Source organism: Pongo abelii, chromosome 15 (genome assembly GCF_028885655.2).
Source record: "Pongo abelii isolate AG06213 chromosome 15, NHGRI_mPonAbe1-v2.0_pri, whole genome shotgun sequence".
Classification (NCBI taxonomy): domain Eukaryota; kingdom Metazoa; phylum Chordata; class Mammalia; order Primates; family Hominidae; genus Pongo; species Pongo abelii.
The window spans coordinates 105474748-105491915 of record NC_072000.2 but is presented as its reverse complement, the minus strand read 5'-3'; the positions used below and the strand labels follow the sequence as shown (position 1 = coordinate 105491915).

At 50.0% G+C, this 17168-nt stretch overlaps 1 long non-coding RNA gene across 1 annotated transcript; it reads right to left on the bottom strand.

Annotated features, from left to right (window-relative positions):
- Positions 1 to 7896: 7896 nt before the first annotated feature.
- LOC100937160 (uncharacterized) lies at positions 7897 to 14763 on the bottom strand. Its single transcript, XR_656636.3, has 3 exons — positions 14736 to 14763; positions 8633 to 8835; positions 7897 to 8300 (listed from the first exon to the last, which is right to left on the bottom strand). It is a non-coding gene; the product is annotated as an uncharacterized LOC100937160 (long non-coding RNA).
- Positions 14764 to 17168: the final 2405 nt, after the last annotated feature.

Below are 17168 nucleotides of genomic sequence, written 5' to 3'. Positions count from 1 at the left end.
GCTGACACCAAGGTCCCACCCTGAAGTGAGACTCCGCTCCAGGAAGCCCTCCAAGGCGGGATTTGGTACTGAAAAATAGGTCAACCGTGTATGATTCGTCACAAATAAAGCGAAGGCAACACGGATAACCTATCTTCAAGTACCACATGCTAGCACAGACCCAGTGTCAGTGCCTGTTCTCCAAAGTTGGCCTCCTCCAGGAAGTCCCCCTAGGAGACAGTGAACATTGAGGGTTAGCACACGGACAGCAAGAGGGTTGAGAAGAAAGCACACGCCCCGTATTCAACCATCCCATCCTGGACCCTGCAGCCATCCAGACCTCAATGCCTTTGCCAAGGTGGGTGCATGTCTAAGGAGCACTGCCAGGGAACCTGATGGTGGAGAGGCCAAGTGCACAGAAACTCAGCATTTGGATCAGAGCAGGGCACATTCCCTCATCTCACATTAGCATCAAGGCTGACAGTAACGATCCTTTCCTTACACAGGCCTTGTGTCCAGGAACCCTCCAAAGCTGAGTCCATGACAAAGAGACTGACTTTACAATACTGATCATAAAGAAACAAACAGCATTGAATGCAAACTTTATTAGACCATGGCATGGCACTGACCTCAGAATCATGGCCTCATCCCCAAAGGTGAGCATAATTTCCAGGAAGTCTTCCTAAGGATAGATTGCATGTTTGGGGTTAATGGTACATCATATACGGTTTTTCAAAATCTTCCATTGTTAACAGAAAATTCACATACCTGGCCAGTGGCGCTGACTCCCACGACCATCTCAGAAGTGGCATTGCCATAAGGCATCCTGCCAGGGTGGAAGGTGACACTGAGGAGGGGGCATCTGGGTAGGATTGTTTTAAATAGACAAATGCACAGTGCAAATGACAACAGACTGATGTGCAGACAGATGGCAGCAAGGGGCCAGATGACAGACTTTCTTCTCCTCCAGTACACAATGAAATGAACAAAACAGATTATTTCACCAAAGAAAAAACCAACACCTGGAGTAGAAAAGTGCTCATAAAATGAATAAATCCTTGAAACAAAAGAACAATTAAATCTACTCATCAAGAAGGCATACTATGATTCAGAAAAACTAATGAATAAAAACAGTGACTGAGTCATAACCCGGTAAAGTCATCAATATTCAAGACTAAAGAAAGAATCAGGAAATCTAAGCAGGAAAAAAAAAGTTCACTCATCCAAGGGGAAAGCAGCTGTCCACAGGCTTGTCCACAGCAGTGGTTTAACACCAGAAAGCAATGGAGGCAAGTTTACAAAGTTCAGAGGGAAGAAACTGGGAGCCAAGAATGTCATACCAAGTTCACCCATCATTCAGCTCAAAGGCTCCATCCCAGCAACAAGCACTGATAGGGAACCCTCTCCTCCACAAATACTGAGAAGTGTTGGATAAAATGCAACCGCAGCCAAAATATCAATTCCCAAGTAAACATACAGCTGAAAGGCAAAACCCTCAGGTGTTAACGAAAAGAATTAGTTCAGAGCAACATGTTTGCAACCTGCCACTAAGGGATCTAAGGGATGCTGTGTTGGCTAGAGGCTCCAAGGGTCTATAGTCAAGTTCAAGTACAAGCAGGATGAAAAGACATGACCGTGCATCCAGGAGAAGTTGATCTAGGAAGGGAAAGGGGAACCAGAAAATTTTATAATGGCCAGGGATAAGAGAATTTGTCATTTTTAGGGAGTGGATAGATGAGGTCTCCTGTGAGATACCAAAGGTTCAGGACAAAGATATGGTGAGGACTTATGCCAGCCATATGTCTGGGAATCCTTAAGCCAACAAAATGAGCTGAAAAACTGGTACCAACTGGTAAATTCCTTGGGGTGCCAGGCAGAACCAAATGCAAACTCATGTGCATAGGGATTGAAACAAAACAGAAACATCTAAGTGCTCAACTGATAATAACCTCACAACACAAAGCTACAAAACCATGAAGAAAAGCACCATCATGAGAGTCAACAGATTCAACAAAGAAAGGGGCTTGTATCCCTAAAGCTGAAAGAAATTATACAATAAATATCTTTAAAGTGACTAAAGAAATTTTAAAAACTTGAAATCATAAAGGCCAAATAGAACAGAATGAAAAGAGAAATGGACAGATGAGAAAAGGTATAAGAGCAATGGTCAGACATTCTCAGAGATGAAATACCTCACAGAACATAGTACCTCAAAGTCGTTCCAACAAGGTTTGTGAAGATCACTAGATAAAATAGTCCAGGTAAGTGAGGGCTACATGGAGAAACCACATTAAGACAGCTAGTGAAAGCCTCAATGCAAAAAACGGTGGACAATAGCTATAAATTTCTGAGAAAAAACAAGCAGGCTGAGACTTTTATACCTAGTTAAGCTGTCCCTTGTGCATAAAGAGATACATACTCTCAAATGCACAGGAACTCAAGGGTAGTGTCTATGAGTATTCTCACAGAAACAATAAGATCAATTCCATTGAGAGATAAATTAAAGTTAAAAACTAAAGAATGGAGAAACCTCAGTTAAAAAAAAACAAACCTTGTGGTCAGAAATGAATTCATTTAAATATAGAACTATGACAAAACACCTGCAAGAATTATAGTTCTAGAACAAATTGCAGATATTTATAATGTAAAATTAGAGTGTATAACTGAGAAAAAGCAGGAGATAGTAAGCAAAGGAAGAATAAGAGTGCTGACTTCTTTATCTTTCTGAACTAGGAGTGAAATTGAAATAGTTAAAAACCATAACAATCCTAACCACTTAATTTTTACACTCTAATTTTTCTTAATTTTACAGGGATCTTTTAGGAGTTGCTACCTGTGGTGGTAAAGCAAGAAACATTTATCAGTCATTTCAATCTCCTTTAGCTTGTTTTTTATGATAAATTCAAGTAAAATTATAGTTAGCATTTTTAATAAAATGATTAGGTACAGTGTGATCTCATATTTTCTCTGCGTCTGTCTTGTTTTTCTATTTGCATGTATGCTCAGACAGGTGTATGAAATTTCTAAAGCCCTTAATGGTTATTTCTGGGTGCCAGAGAATTGGGCAATTTTCCTTCTTTTTCATTTAGATTTTTCCACATCGCTTGAATTTTATTAAGCATGTGTCATTTTCATAAATATGGTAATAAGGTAGAATAATTATCCTTTTTGAAAAGAAAAACAAGAAATTGAAAATGCAACTGTCTTCTGTTCTTAAATTTGCTGTGGCCTCCAGATCAACAGATGTGGTGAATCACCCTTCCAGTGAGTCCCCAAAAATGCTGAAATCAATGCCCCTTCCCTGAATTTGTCAACATGTCTAAGAAGTCCTTCCTCCATGATAAGATTTAATAGTGAAAGAGAAGAGAACTATACATTGTTTTTCTTAAAAAAAAAAAAAAACCACAAAACCACAGAAGCATCATGGGCACCACCACTTCCTCAGTCACAGAGGAGTCTTGAGCACAGATCACATGCTTCTTCCCCAGGAATGCACTGGCTGAGGATTAGGAGTGCTAGCAGCGCCTACCCATTGGTTCCAGGGCCACACACATGTTCAGTTGCACTGGTGTGGAACCAACATGAGTATGGTGTCCCCTACATCGGCATCAGGTCCAAGAAGACACCTGGTGAGATCTGATACCGAAAAGAGGTCGACCGTGTATTGGGCATCATTAAATAATGCGAACTCACCACGGACAACCTCCCTCCGAGTACCATGAGGTGGCACTGCTCGCAGCATTCCTGCATCTTCTGCACAGCCTGGGCAGCTTGGGAGTGGCCTCTGAGGGTGGATGGGACCCTGAGGATGAGTGGACCAGGTGGCTCAAACCCATGCTCTCCGGCCAACCCCAGGTTCACCAAGCCAGGATTAGTGTGCACAGAAATACCACTTCCTGTGCTCAGCTGGCCATGCAGGCAACATTTAATAATGCAAGGATGTCAGTGGCACATGAGTCATTAAAAATGAAGCAAACCACACAGAAATGTGTGTGCAAAAGCAGGCTAAGCACTGCCTCCTTGGTAAACCTGGGATTCCCTTAAAGGAATTCTCTGGAGGGTGTAAGGCTGCTGCGGGTTAGTAAACCAGGGGTCACACAGAGTCCTGTTTCTGTTTTCTTCTGTATCCCGAGGGCTGACTAATAAAAGATGCTTCTAGATGCCCAAGATTCAACTCCAAGGTTGAATTTGATAGGAACAAAAAAAGAAGTCAGCCATGTGTATTTCAATCTTAACTTTTAAAAAATTAGGGCAACCCAACAACCTCTCTTGATTTTCCTAAAGTTGGTAGTGCCCCAGGAAGTTGTTTGAGGGTCAGCTTGGACTCTAAAGTTAGTAGGTCAGTCACATGCATCCTCAGCAAAATGCTTGCCATGGGTTCAGCCATCCAGAAACCTACCTTGGAAGCAGCACTGGCTCAGGAAGCCCTCTGAGGCAGAATTTGACACTAAAAGAGAGGAGAGCCGTGTATGACTCGCTTTGATGAATCGAATTCATCACGGCCAGCCTCTCTCCAAGTACCACACATGAACACTGGTGAGAAATCCATTGCCTCTCTGGCAGAGGTGGCCGCCCTTCTCGGGAGTCCTGTTAGGAATGGGTGGGATAGCGTTGGGTAGTGGGCCGAGCCGAGTGACATACACCCACATTAAGTGCATGCTCACCCGAGGCGCACTTACCTTAAGGGAGTGCTGAGGGCACTGCCTCCTCCCCAGCAGCAAGGATGCAGTTCGTCCTCCAGGACAAGACAGGGAGCTTTTGCGTTGCTCACTAGTCCCTGACAGAAGAATCATGGCCGCTTCCCAAAGCCGCACTATCTCCATGGAGACTCCTAGGGAGAGACAGGATGCTGGGTATTAGAGGACGATGGGACAGACCTAACAAACGCAGCACATGCTCTGGGAAGAAGGATTCAGTCACACACCCAGGAGAAAAGCTGGCCCACATCAGGTCCCTCAACAGAAGACAACATGGCGTCCCACATCGGAAGTCAACACTTCAAGGAGGCTGTCACAGTGGTGAAGGGGCTACCAAGGCTGACTCATTGCATTTTAAGTAAACATACACCCCCAAGAGCACGTGTCATCCCGGTCCACCAAGCAGTCACAGCAAGTCCATGGCCACTTCCCCAGAGTTGGTGGGAGCTCTAGAAAGTCTTCCTGGAGTGGGAGTGATGCTGAGGGTTGGTGACTAGGTGGCCCACAGGGTGAACACAGTGCATGCCCCTCTGGTCAACCAGTCACACACCCTGGACGGTGCTGACACCAACATCTCTTCTGGAAGTCGGCCTGGGGCCCAGGGAGCCTCTCTTCAAAGTCTTGTGAGGTGACGCTGGTGACAGAACCACAGCTGATTCCCCAGAGTTGGCGAGACCCATGGGAAGGCCTCCTATAGGTGCATGGGATGCTCGGATTATTGGGCCAGGTGACTTACAGCTAGGTCAGCGCATTGTCCATGGCCTGCCATCCATTCTTGGCTTTTCCATATGGTTGACACAAAGACTATCTTTCCTGAAGCTGCCATTGTGTCCAGGAAGTCCTTAGAGGTAGCATTTGGTACTGAAAAAAGTGTTGTCCGTGAATGATTCGTCATAAGTAAAGCGAATCCACCACGAACAACTTCTCTTCAAGTACCACAGAAAAGCAGAGACAAGACAGACAAGGAGTCCCCTTCCACTTCTCCAAGGGGAGTGGCTGCCAACCGCCATCCTGTGGACAGAGTGGACACCGAGCATTAGTGAGGCAGCTGACAGGTGTCCTAGAACACCCTGGAGTTTGGGCAACCCTTCACTCACCTCCCTTGGAGTGGTGCTGGCACAGTTCCCCTTCCCTGGAGTTGAAATTGTGGTCCTGAATCCGCATGCGCAAGGTTTAGAAATAAGAAGAGGGAGGCCACTTGTCACAGGCCAGGAGCACTCCGCAGTGTGTAGACTCCAGGGTTTCTGAACAGGGCCTTGGACTTCTCAACAGAGCACGCTGACTCATCCGTCAAGCACATCAAGGTGCCAGCCAAGCTCCCGCAGGGCCCACTGAACTAGGGAGGTCCAGAGGGAGCCCCCTTTTGCGACTGCAGGTGCCCCTAGAGAAACTGCCCAGCTCAGGCACGCCAGCCCCCTGGTGGGTTCCCCATCACTGCCCTGGGTAGATTCTCTATCAGTGCCCTTGTGGTGAGAGTGATCTTTCCAACAGAGACCACGCATCCCCCCTGCTCACACCCCTTCCAAATCCCCCATCTCACTCAAAATAAAACCTGGAGTCCCGCCTCTCCCAGCTCAGACCCAGCGACTCCCAGCAGCTCGGTTCAATCCCACTGGCCTTCTTGCATTTTCCTAAAGATGCCAGGGGGCTTTCCATGGGCCCTTCCCTCCTCCTGAAATGCTCCTACCCCAGACTTTCCTCTGGTCCACCCCACTCCATTCCCACCCACATCCTCAGAGAGAGCTTTCCAGACCCCTGTATTTAACACAAAGGTCCACCTGCTTTTACCTCTTTCTGTCACTGTAACTCGCTTTCCCTTTCTCCATAAAACCTAGCAGTGGACAAAATTACACTTCCTAATTCACGTGTTCTCCTCTGTCTCTTCCACCAGAATGTAAAGTCCACATGAGCAAGAACTTGATTTCATTCGCTGCTCTATGCTAAGGTCCAGAACCACCTAGAATAGAGTGTGCACTCCATCACTATTTATGGAATGACCAAGTCATTCCTTGTTATTTGATCAACTCATGAACCATGTAGTTATGCTAAAAACAAAAAGAGAGAACTTTATCAAAACAAAATCATGGTGGCCAAAGTCACCAACCTTCTCAACAGCCATTACGGCCATGGGCCGGACACAGCTCTGGCAGGAGAGTGAGCTCAGGGAGACGCCTCAGAAAGAAAGCTCAGACTGCTCAACTAACTCTCCACAAACTCCAACAGATGTGGATGCCAAGTCTCCCCAGAGGGCGATGCTGCTTCCAGAAACCCTTCCCTGGCAAGATTTGACACTCAAAAATTCTGCCCTGGAACAAAAGCAATAATGATGACCAATTACCTATCAGTCAGTCCGGCTGATGACAATAGCACTAGTGAGCCAGCATGTCTCCAGGGATTCATCTTACCAAGGGTGAGGGTCACTTGGAGCAGGTGACAGACGTCTTGTGTGAATGGGCTTCTCACTGGTCAACTTCCCCCAAAAATGTAGTGCAGACACCAAAGCCCCTTCCAGAAAAATCACAGCCTTGGAAGCAACCATCTTCCTCAGAGATTCGATTCTGGTCATGGCTGTGGCACATGAAGAAGCTCGTGCACTGCGATGGCCCGTTCACATACATACCTTGGGTGGGAGGTGAAGCCAAGACCTCCTGCCTGAAGGCGGGACACTGTCCGGGAAGCCTTCCAAAGCAGTATTTGATACTGAAAAACTGGATGTCCCTGTATGATTCGTCACAAATTAAGCGAACACAGCAGGGATAACCACTCTTCAAGTACCGAAGGCTGACGGTGACGGCCCACGTCTTCACCAGTCTGCCTTCCTTCCAGCTAGTCCGCCTGAGGATGAATTGGGGATGGAGGGTTAGGAGAGTTGAGGGGTGCACAATGTCAATTAAGCCCTTGCTTTCCAGCCAACCATGCATTCTTGCCCCTGGAGAGGGACAAAGGGCAACAGCTCCTTCCAGAAAGCTTCCCCGGCAAGATCCATACTCAAAAAAGGCACCAACTCTCCCCGAGGAGACTCGGCATAAAGAAAGCAAACCCGGCAAAGAGAAGGCCCTTTCAAGTGCCAGATAACAGCATGGCCTAGGAAACTACCACCTCTTCTTCCAAGCTGATGTGGCCTCCAGAAGTCACTGGATAGGTAGGGACTGTGGATCAATTGACATACACCATTTATAAAATGTACGTTCTCTGATCAACCATCCATTCCCCTATCATGGACAGCACCCTACCTCCAGGTCAGGGTCCTGCCGAGGGACCTCTCCGGGGAGTTTGTCCTGAAAAACAGCAGTCCAATATGATGAGCCACAAACCCAGGCGAGGCCCCACGGTCAGCCTCAACCCTGCTCTGCCCCCGAGGCCTCCAGAGCCTGGAGGCCTCAGCAAGTGAGTCTTACTCCAATGAAGACACAGGCTCTGCCATGGGTCATCCTTACAAGTATTTCACGAGGTGCTGACACCAATGCCTCCTTTAATAATTCCTTGGAATTATATCCAGGAAAGAGGTGATGCTGAGTTGCATTTGTAGCAGAGAAAGCATTGCAGAGTGAACCTGCCACTGACGAGACCTCCCCAGGTGTGTCAGAGGAGTCCCCCTGCCTCCTCTTGTAGGTAGCCTGGATGCTGAGGGTCAAGGACAGAGAAAGTCTGTGACCTGGCTTGACAATCTGCCCTGTGGCCTCTGGCCCTGCAGCACCTCCTGGACTGTGGCCTAGTGCTGATGGCCAGAACCTTTCCCTGGAGTTGTCCTCCCTTCTGGGGGACTCTCATGGGCAGGCTGCATGGATAACGAGAATTAATGAGCCATTTAATAGGTATCATCAATTCAGCCCCCTCTCTGACTGGGACACGGAGTGGGGCTGAGCACTTAAACGGTCTTGCCCAGAAGTCCCCCAAGGACGGGTTGCTTGGGCCAGGGAACACTGGGCATCATCAGCAGACCCTCCCCCAGGTACCTGGTGATGGTGCTGACATAGACCTCCTCTCTGGCAGCGGGACACCTCCACATATTCTCCCACTGTGCAGGAATGAGGCCAACTGTGTGGTCTTTGTCATGAAAAATGCAAGAGTGCTCTGGTGGTTCCTCACCAAGCCCCACGCCGCGACACGAGCACATCGGGTCCCCCGGCCAGAGCCTATATCACTTTTAGGGCTTCTCCTGAGGTGGAATGAATTCTCTGGGTTAGCGGTGCAGGGAACACATTCGTCAACAAAGTTCATATCCCTGCGTCACCTCTGTGCACATACCTCAGGCGAAGCTGACAGTTTTCTTACTGTGAAGCCAGCACCCGCAGGCACCCATAAAGAACTGACTCCACACAGGGACCCCAGCGCACTGGCCACCTCAGATAGGACAAAACCACCGAGGCAGAGAGCAGTGGGGCTTTGCAGCCACTCCAGGATGCTGCCCCACACAGGGACCACATCCTGAAGGGGGCGGGGCTCGGTGCCACTGCCCTCCACTGTATTAGTCCATTTTCTGGCTGCTGATAAAGACATACCCAAGACTGGGCAATTTGCAAAAGAAAGAGGTTTAATTGGACTTACAGTTCCACGTGGCTGGGTAAGCCTCACAATCATGGTGGAAGGCAAGGAGAAATAAGTCAGGTCTTATGTGGATGGCAGCAGGCAAACAGAGACCTTGTGCAGGGAAACTCCACCTTATAAAACCATCAGCTCTCATGACACCCGTTCACTATCACGACAACAGCACGGGAAAGACCCACTCCCATGATTCAATTACCTCCCACCAGGACCCTCCCACAGCACAAAGGAATTTAAAATGAGATTTGGGTGGAGACACAGCCAAACCATATCATCCACCAAACTGGGGATCAAGGACAGCCTCCCTTCTCCATAATCAGGGGACATGCTGGAGTCCATGTTCTCCTCTCAAACCAGGTGCTGTGTGCAGGAAGCCCTCCGAGGCAGCATCACAGAGCCGAAGAGTCATTAGCTGCATGGTCTCCATCAGGAGCGAGTGAAGGGAACCTGGCACTGTGCCAGTGTCTTTGAGTGCCAAGCAGTGGACCAGGAGACCCCACCAGGTTGGCTGGCAGAGGGAAGCTGACCTGAGGAGGAAGTGGCACTGGGCCAGTGACCTGGGTGAGGAGTGGGAACAGAGCCCAAGTCAGTCTGCCCTTCACACACCCAGAGAGGTGCTGGACTTCATCCAGGGAGCCACCCTGAGAGGAAAACAGGCTGTCCTCAAAGGAGTCCACATGGAGGAAGTAACCTCTCCTCAAGTGTCCCAGTGGAGTGGTAAACCTTCTCCTTGCCCCCAGGGAGCCACCCTGAAAAGCACTGGGTCCAGAGGGTCTGTCCCAGGAAGGGACCTAGCCCTGTGGCTAAGCCGCAGGCCCAGCCACTGCGGGAAGGCACAGGTTGGCATTCAAAGAGGAGGGAACCTCACATAACTCACAAAAACACATTGCATTCACAGCAAACACAGCAAAGCAACCCAGGGCTCTTCCCCCCACCAGCCTCACTTCCAGGAAGCTTCCCTCACACAGCACGGAGCCGGGGCAGGGGCTCTCAGCTCACACAAGGCACACACTCTCACGTCTCCTGTGGGGGCGGCCCTCCGAGGCAGAGTCTGATATTCAAAAAGAGGTTAACCATGTATTATTCATGATGAATGAAGCGAACATAACACGGATAACCTCTCCTCAAATATCCTTGAATAGTTCTGAAACGAAAACCATGGCCTCTTCCCCACCGTTGTCTTTGCCTCCAGAAGATTCTTCTCGGGATGAGCTGAATCCCAGGGTTGGAGCAGGGAGGTGTTCACATCCTGCAAAGAAAGCACACATACTGGCATCGACCTTCCATTCTCGTACCTCAGTCTTAGGGCCCAGGCAGCCCTGGCACCAAAGTCGAAACCCTGACATTGGAACCATGCTCAGAAAGACTTCTAAGGCAGGTTCCATTAAAAATATATGAAAGCTTCCTCCACGGATTCCTGAAAGATGGGATTTAATGATGAGAACCAGCAGAATGCATGTCAGAGATAAGCAAAGCCATCATGAAGAATTCTGCTTCCGATAAAATGGGGTGTCACTGATCCCTGAAGACAGGGTCCCTACCGCAGAGATGGTCTCAGTTCCTGGAATTTCCTCCCAAGGACTGCTTGGAAATGGAGGGTCACAGAACTCCAGGGCCCAGGACATCAATAACGAATAAGCGTGCCGTTGACCCGCACCCGACAATCTTGCAGCAGCTTGACACCGGCGGCCCCTCCCTGAAGCAGGTCTTGTATCTGGGAAGCCCTTTGAGGCATGATTTGAATTTAAAGAAAAGTAATCTCGTGATATTTATGCATGTGAAGGTGAACCCTTGTTCACAAACCAAAGCATGGCACATTGATTCTGGGCTGTTCTCCCATGACGGACGGTATATGGCATGTGGGGAGACAGGGGACACACATCACAGGGAAAGCACCTGGTCTCCAGCCCCAAACCACTGCGAGTGTTGTCCACAGACCGGCGGTATTAGCATCACTTGAGAACTTGCTAAAAATGCAGAATCTTGGTCCCTGAATCAGAATCTGCTTTTTAACAAGATCCCTAGGTGATGAAAATCTTAGGAGCATTTTTAAAGTCTGAGAAACACTACTCTAGCCAACAATTCATATGCACACAAACACACACACACACACACACACACACACACACACACACCCCCCAGAGGTGCTGTCGACCACAATGTCTTATTCCATGAGAGTCTGTCTAAGATGGGGTGGTTCCCAAGGAAGGCATGAAGCCATGCCACGTCCACCAAGAATAATCCAAATACCCAACAGGCAGCTGCTTAAGAGTTGCCAAAAAGTAGTAATAGTAACAGGAAATGTACGGAGTTTTTACTAATGTTTGCATTCCCTACAGGAAGTGTTTCATGCTCAGAATGAAGGCTAAAGATAGGGGAGGCTGGACCCAGGTGCCCTGGTCCACCATCTATCTAGAGAGATGCTTGACCCTGGCATCTCTCCAGGGAATTCCTCGTGGCTAAGATTTAATAACAAGAAGAGAAAGAGAGATGAAATAATTGTGAACATCTTCCAATAAAACGATATGGCACCAAGCCCCTAAATGGCATCTCCACCCCAAAGCTAGCATTTGTCCAAGGAAATCACACTGGTGGCTTGCATTCTGAGATCACTGGATTCATTATTATAAATCATCAACACAGTCACACTCCATGGTGGGGCAGGCACCGATGTCCCCTCACTGAAGTCAGCACTGTGCTTTCAAAAACTTCGGAAGCAAATTTGGATACTAAAACAATGGTTGTCCGATATTAATCATCATAAATATAGAGACCATACTACGGACAGCCATTCTTTAAGCACCAAAGAACTGTGCCATCAAGAAGAGCTGGGCATCTTCTCCAAAGTGGTGTCTCTTCCAGAAAGTTCTTCTCAGGTAGTCCAAACAATCAGGATTAGCAGGTCAGCTTCACACACTGAGAGTCAAGCCCATGCCTGGGGGTCAGTCACACTCTTGGGTAGGGGAAGGGGGTCTGGCCCCAATGATCTCTCCCTAAGGTTTGCTTGATGTTCAAGAAGAGCCTCCAAGAAGCAGGATTTGATAAGTCGCTTGAATGCTGCGTCACCCACAACACACACCCATGGCCAATGCAAATCCCTGGCAGCACCAAGGAGTCCCGGTGGCCCCCTGCCAAGCATGGCCCCGCCTCCAGGGTTCTGAGGTTAGGGCGCAAGTGTCCCCACCACAAACCAACTGCATGCGCCCTCATCCCCACCCAGGCGTGAGTCCCTGGGAAGGGCTGATGCGTGCATCCCTTTACAGAACTTGTCATGGCGTCCAGGAAGTCTGCCGAGGCAAGATTTGATACTCAAAAAGAAATTGTCCTTGTATGATTCATCATAAATAAAGCGAACACACCAAGGATAATTTCTCCTCAAGTATGAAACAGCAGCACGGACAGGAACACCACCACCTCCAGGTCTTTGGCTCAAGGTTAGATGGTGACTGCTACGTGGCAAACCCAGTCACACAGGCGCTCGTGCACACACACCACGCACACACAGGCGTGCACAACGCATGCCCCATGTTTGACCTCTCTTTAAGCACCGGGGAAGCAAGATGCCATAGACTCCTCACTCAGCTTGGCATCCTCGCTCAAGACTTCTTCAAAGCACGGATAGTGGCTGAGGTCAAGAACCCAGGGACTGTCTCTCTTAAGTGGAGCAAATGTTCTCGGCACCCCTGCTGACCCCCACTGCATGTGGCATTCTGTTTCGAAAGCCGTCGTGAGAATGGCTTAGCTGCCAAGCATCAAGAGCATCACTAGCCCCCATTGTAAACATCGTGTATGCTCCGGGCTTCATAGTCCATTCCATACCCAATGAAGGACTTGACTTCCACGTCTTGACACTGTTCCAAAAACCCACAGAGAGATTTTAGTCATAAGACCACCATCACCACCACCAGTGATAGTTTCACAGCACACAAGGGTCCTGGCTACCACCTACGAAGCGCTGACCACCGGGCTCTGCTCTGAGCCGTGTACAAGTCTTAACTCATTCAGCCCCAGCAGCCCCACGAAGTAGATGCCAATGTGATTCCCCTTTGACATGTGAGACAATGGGCACAGCACGATGAGATCCTTGCCCAAGGTTGGACGGTTAGTAAATGTCAGAGGTGGGATCCAAACACAGGAAATCGAGCTCCAGAGTCTGCGCTCTTGATACTGAAAAAGTGGATGACCCTGTACGATTCGACATGAGCAAAACGAACAGGACAGGGATAACCACTCTCCAAGTACCAAAGGTTAGCACGGAAAAGAAAGCCACTGCCTTGGGTGGACTTGGTACGTCTTCAAGGCACGGTCCTGGGGATGAATTAGATGCTGAGGGTTAGTGGACCGGGTCACATACCCCAAGCAGAACATGCACACTCACGTACCGAGTAACAGCAGGGACCACAAAGCCATTACCCCACACGAGCGCCACCCCAGCCATCAGCCCAGGCTGATGACTGCCTGCTCAGGAAGCAGGGACCCAGACCACACACATCGTGCATGCTTTTGGCCCCGCCCACACTGCACCAGGAGAGGGGATGTCCCAGAGGCCACTGCCTTCCCTAAAGTCGCCCAGGTGCTCGTGAAGTCCTCTCTGTGAAGTGGGGACCCCTGAACGATGTCCCACACACAACGGATACACACGGTCATGCACACACATACCGCATCCCTTGCTGAGTGTGGACTGGGTCCAAGACAAGGTTTGATACTCACAGAGAGCTTGCCCTTGTATATTCCATGTCAATAAACCGAATATACAAAGGGCAACCTCGCTTTAAGTACCAAACAATAGCACTGGGCGGGTTCCTCACTATCATTCACGGGGCCGGCCTCCTCTCCCGGGGTTCATCCTGGGGGGGGGAGGGGGTGGGAGATGCGGGATCAGCAGACCAGGTGGCAAACACCACCTGCCAGCTGTGTGCCCATAGGTCAGCTCTCCATCCCAAAGGGGCCGGGAAGGGGCAGATGCCAGTGCCCCTTCACCAGAATCAGCCTCATTTCCAGGCATCACTCCAGATTAGGACTTTTTCCTGAAAAGGAGATCTACCCCACGGGCCTTCCTGGGCACACACAGAGCTCAGCTTCTCACTTTCTATAGGAACTCCCTGGGGTGGGACCACCATCTCCTTCCCAGTGTGGGCACCTCTCCAGGAAGTTTTCCTAAGGATGCACTCAGCACCGAGGTCCCAGGCACTGGATGAATTTACACCTTAGACAAAGCAAAGGCCCTGTGGTCACCATTCCTTCATCCATCTCACAGAGCCATTGACACCAGTGTCATTCTCCATGCCAGCCCTCGCCCCACCCCTGCCAGAGGCTGGCATCGTGTCCATGAAGCCGTGCTAAGAAAGAGCACATGGTCAACACTAGTAAACCCCACGTACCCCCAAGTAACTGAGGAAGCAGACCCACAGCCCATTCCCCACAGTGGTCTCTCCTTCAAGAAGGGGAGAGGAGCGGGAGCCGCCTGGTCCAGGTGGCAGGTTGTGTGACTCATTACCCAGGCATGGTGCTCACCTCTCTTCAGCTGGACGTTCGCTTTCCTTGGGCTGAGGATGCTGCGAATGCCCTTCCTGAAGCTGGCTTCGGGTCCAGATGACCCCCATGGCAGTCGGGGTGTAAAAAGCCGGCAGTCACACGGCCCGAGGAGTGTCTCCACAAACACAGAACAAGAGTCCCATTCTCAGGCGGCCATCCTAGGTGTGAGCAGAAAGCCGGCAGTCAGAGGCGGGGCACAGACATCGAGGCAGAAGCAGGCGCCCTCTGACCTCCCACATGCATGCACCTGGTGAGGGGCTGACAGCTCCCACGGCTCATCCCCAGCGCTGCCTTCATGGGCAATCACAAATGACAAATAGAAGCAAACCATTCTTACAGATTCAGCCTGGGGACTGCGAGCTGGATCATGAACACCCAAGCATCAAAAAAAAAAAAAAGCGCTGATGAGCACACCTCAGCCCCTTCCCCAAGGTCAATACCACCTCCAGGAAGCCCTTCTGGGGCTGGCCTACCAGACTCGAAAACAGCATAGACAGAGCCAGTGCTCCGTGGTCCACCATCACTCCTGTCTGTGTTCCCCTTGAAATGATCCAACATCCAGGTCCCCCTTCTAAGGCTGATGCTGGGAACAGGAAGCCTTCTGGGTATGACTTGGTACCAAGAAGAGGCAGATCGATGTGTGATTTATCCTTAAAAAAGCAAACTACCATTAAACTTGGTGCACACAAAAAGGTCCCTCCTCTCCCACTGCTTCCAGGGAGTCCACAGGAAGAACCAGCATAGAGGTCAAAGGCAGAACCCAGGGGCAGCGTCACAGCCAAGCTCACGTTCCCGGACAGGGAAGCCAGGCCATACCTGAGAGGGGCTGACATCCGAGGCTTTGTCCTGGAGACAAGCAGGATATGAGTGTCTTCCCCGACAGAGTTTGATACGCAAATAAGAGTCTCCCCCTGTATATTCGCCATTAATCAAGTGAACATACAAAGGGTATCCTCTCTTTAAGTACCAAAGAGTGGCTCAAAGAGCAGGTGAGGACCATGCCGGGTCTTCGCTGGAGTGGACATCTCCTCCTGCGAGGCCTGAGACCAAGGGGGAGGGGCCCGGTGACAAGCCTCATCTGGCTGACCCTGGAGCTGCACCTGCACCTTGCACGTTGTGGCCTGGCCCTGAAAGGTGGCACATCCAGGACTCCCTGCAGGCAAGACTGGCTTCTAAACAAGGGAACAGGTAGGCATGACTATCAATGCACTCAACAGGCATGGGTGAACCTGCTTCGAATACCCACAAGCTACATGGACAATGGAACCATCACCTTTCTCCAAAGGGGCATGGGGTGTGAGGGCTCAGCCCGAGAAGACATGGAGTTATCAGAGAAGAAGGCATCTGCAGGCATTCTCAGAGCTGCAGAGTGCTGAGACACTGGCCCTCCTCTGAGGCTGGCTGTCCTAGAGATGACCGGATCCAAGAATGTGTCACCTGTACCTGCCTCGAAACAAACAAAAAGAGGGCCCCAGCGTCAGACTCTAGCGACAAACAAGTCCTGAAGACCAGACACACCTTCCCAAGGCACACTCAGGTGCAATCACTGGACAATGTGTTCCAAGGACTGGCCATTGGAGTCCAGCGACAGTCCCAGAGGGCACAGGCAGGCTCAGGGAGCTCCACCAGTAACTTGCCTTAGAACAACCTGACATCCATGTGCTTCCCTCAAGGCTGACTCTCTCTCAAGGACGGAGACCACCAGGGAGTAGCAGGTCAGGGGAGTAGCAGGTGAATAGCAGCATCGGCTCTGCGCTCCACCATCCACCACCCATTCGTGTGTCCAGAGAGATGCGAGGTTAGTGCTGGAAGCAGGAAGCCCTCTGGGTATGACTTGGTATGGAGAAGAGGCAGATCCATGTGATTTATCCTTAAAAAAAGCAAACCACCATTAAACTCGGTGCACACAAAAAGGACCCTCCTCTCCCACTGCCTCCAGGGAGTCCACAGGAAGAACCAGCACAGACGGCGAAGGCAGAACCCAAGGGCTAGGATCACAGCCAAGCTCACGTTCCCAGACAGGGGAGCCAAGCCGTACCTGAGAGGGGCTGACATCTGAGGCTTTGTCCTGGAGACAGCAGGGTCTGAGCGTCTTCCTCGACAGAGTTTGATACGCAAATAAGAGTCTCCCCCTGTATATTCGCCATTAATCAAGTGAACATACAAAGGGTATCCTCTCTTCAAGTACCAAAGAGTAGCTCAAAGAGCAGGTGAGGACCATGCCGGGTCTTCGCCGGAGTGGACATCTCCCGCGAGTCCTGAGACCAAGGGGGAGGGGCCCGGTGACAAGCCTCATCTGGCTGACCCTGGAGCTGGGGCCTGCCATACAGTTGACTTTACTTCCCAGCATCTCTTCAAGACAGGATTGGTTACCAAAAGACCGGCAATCCTGTACCATTTGAAATAATGTAA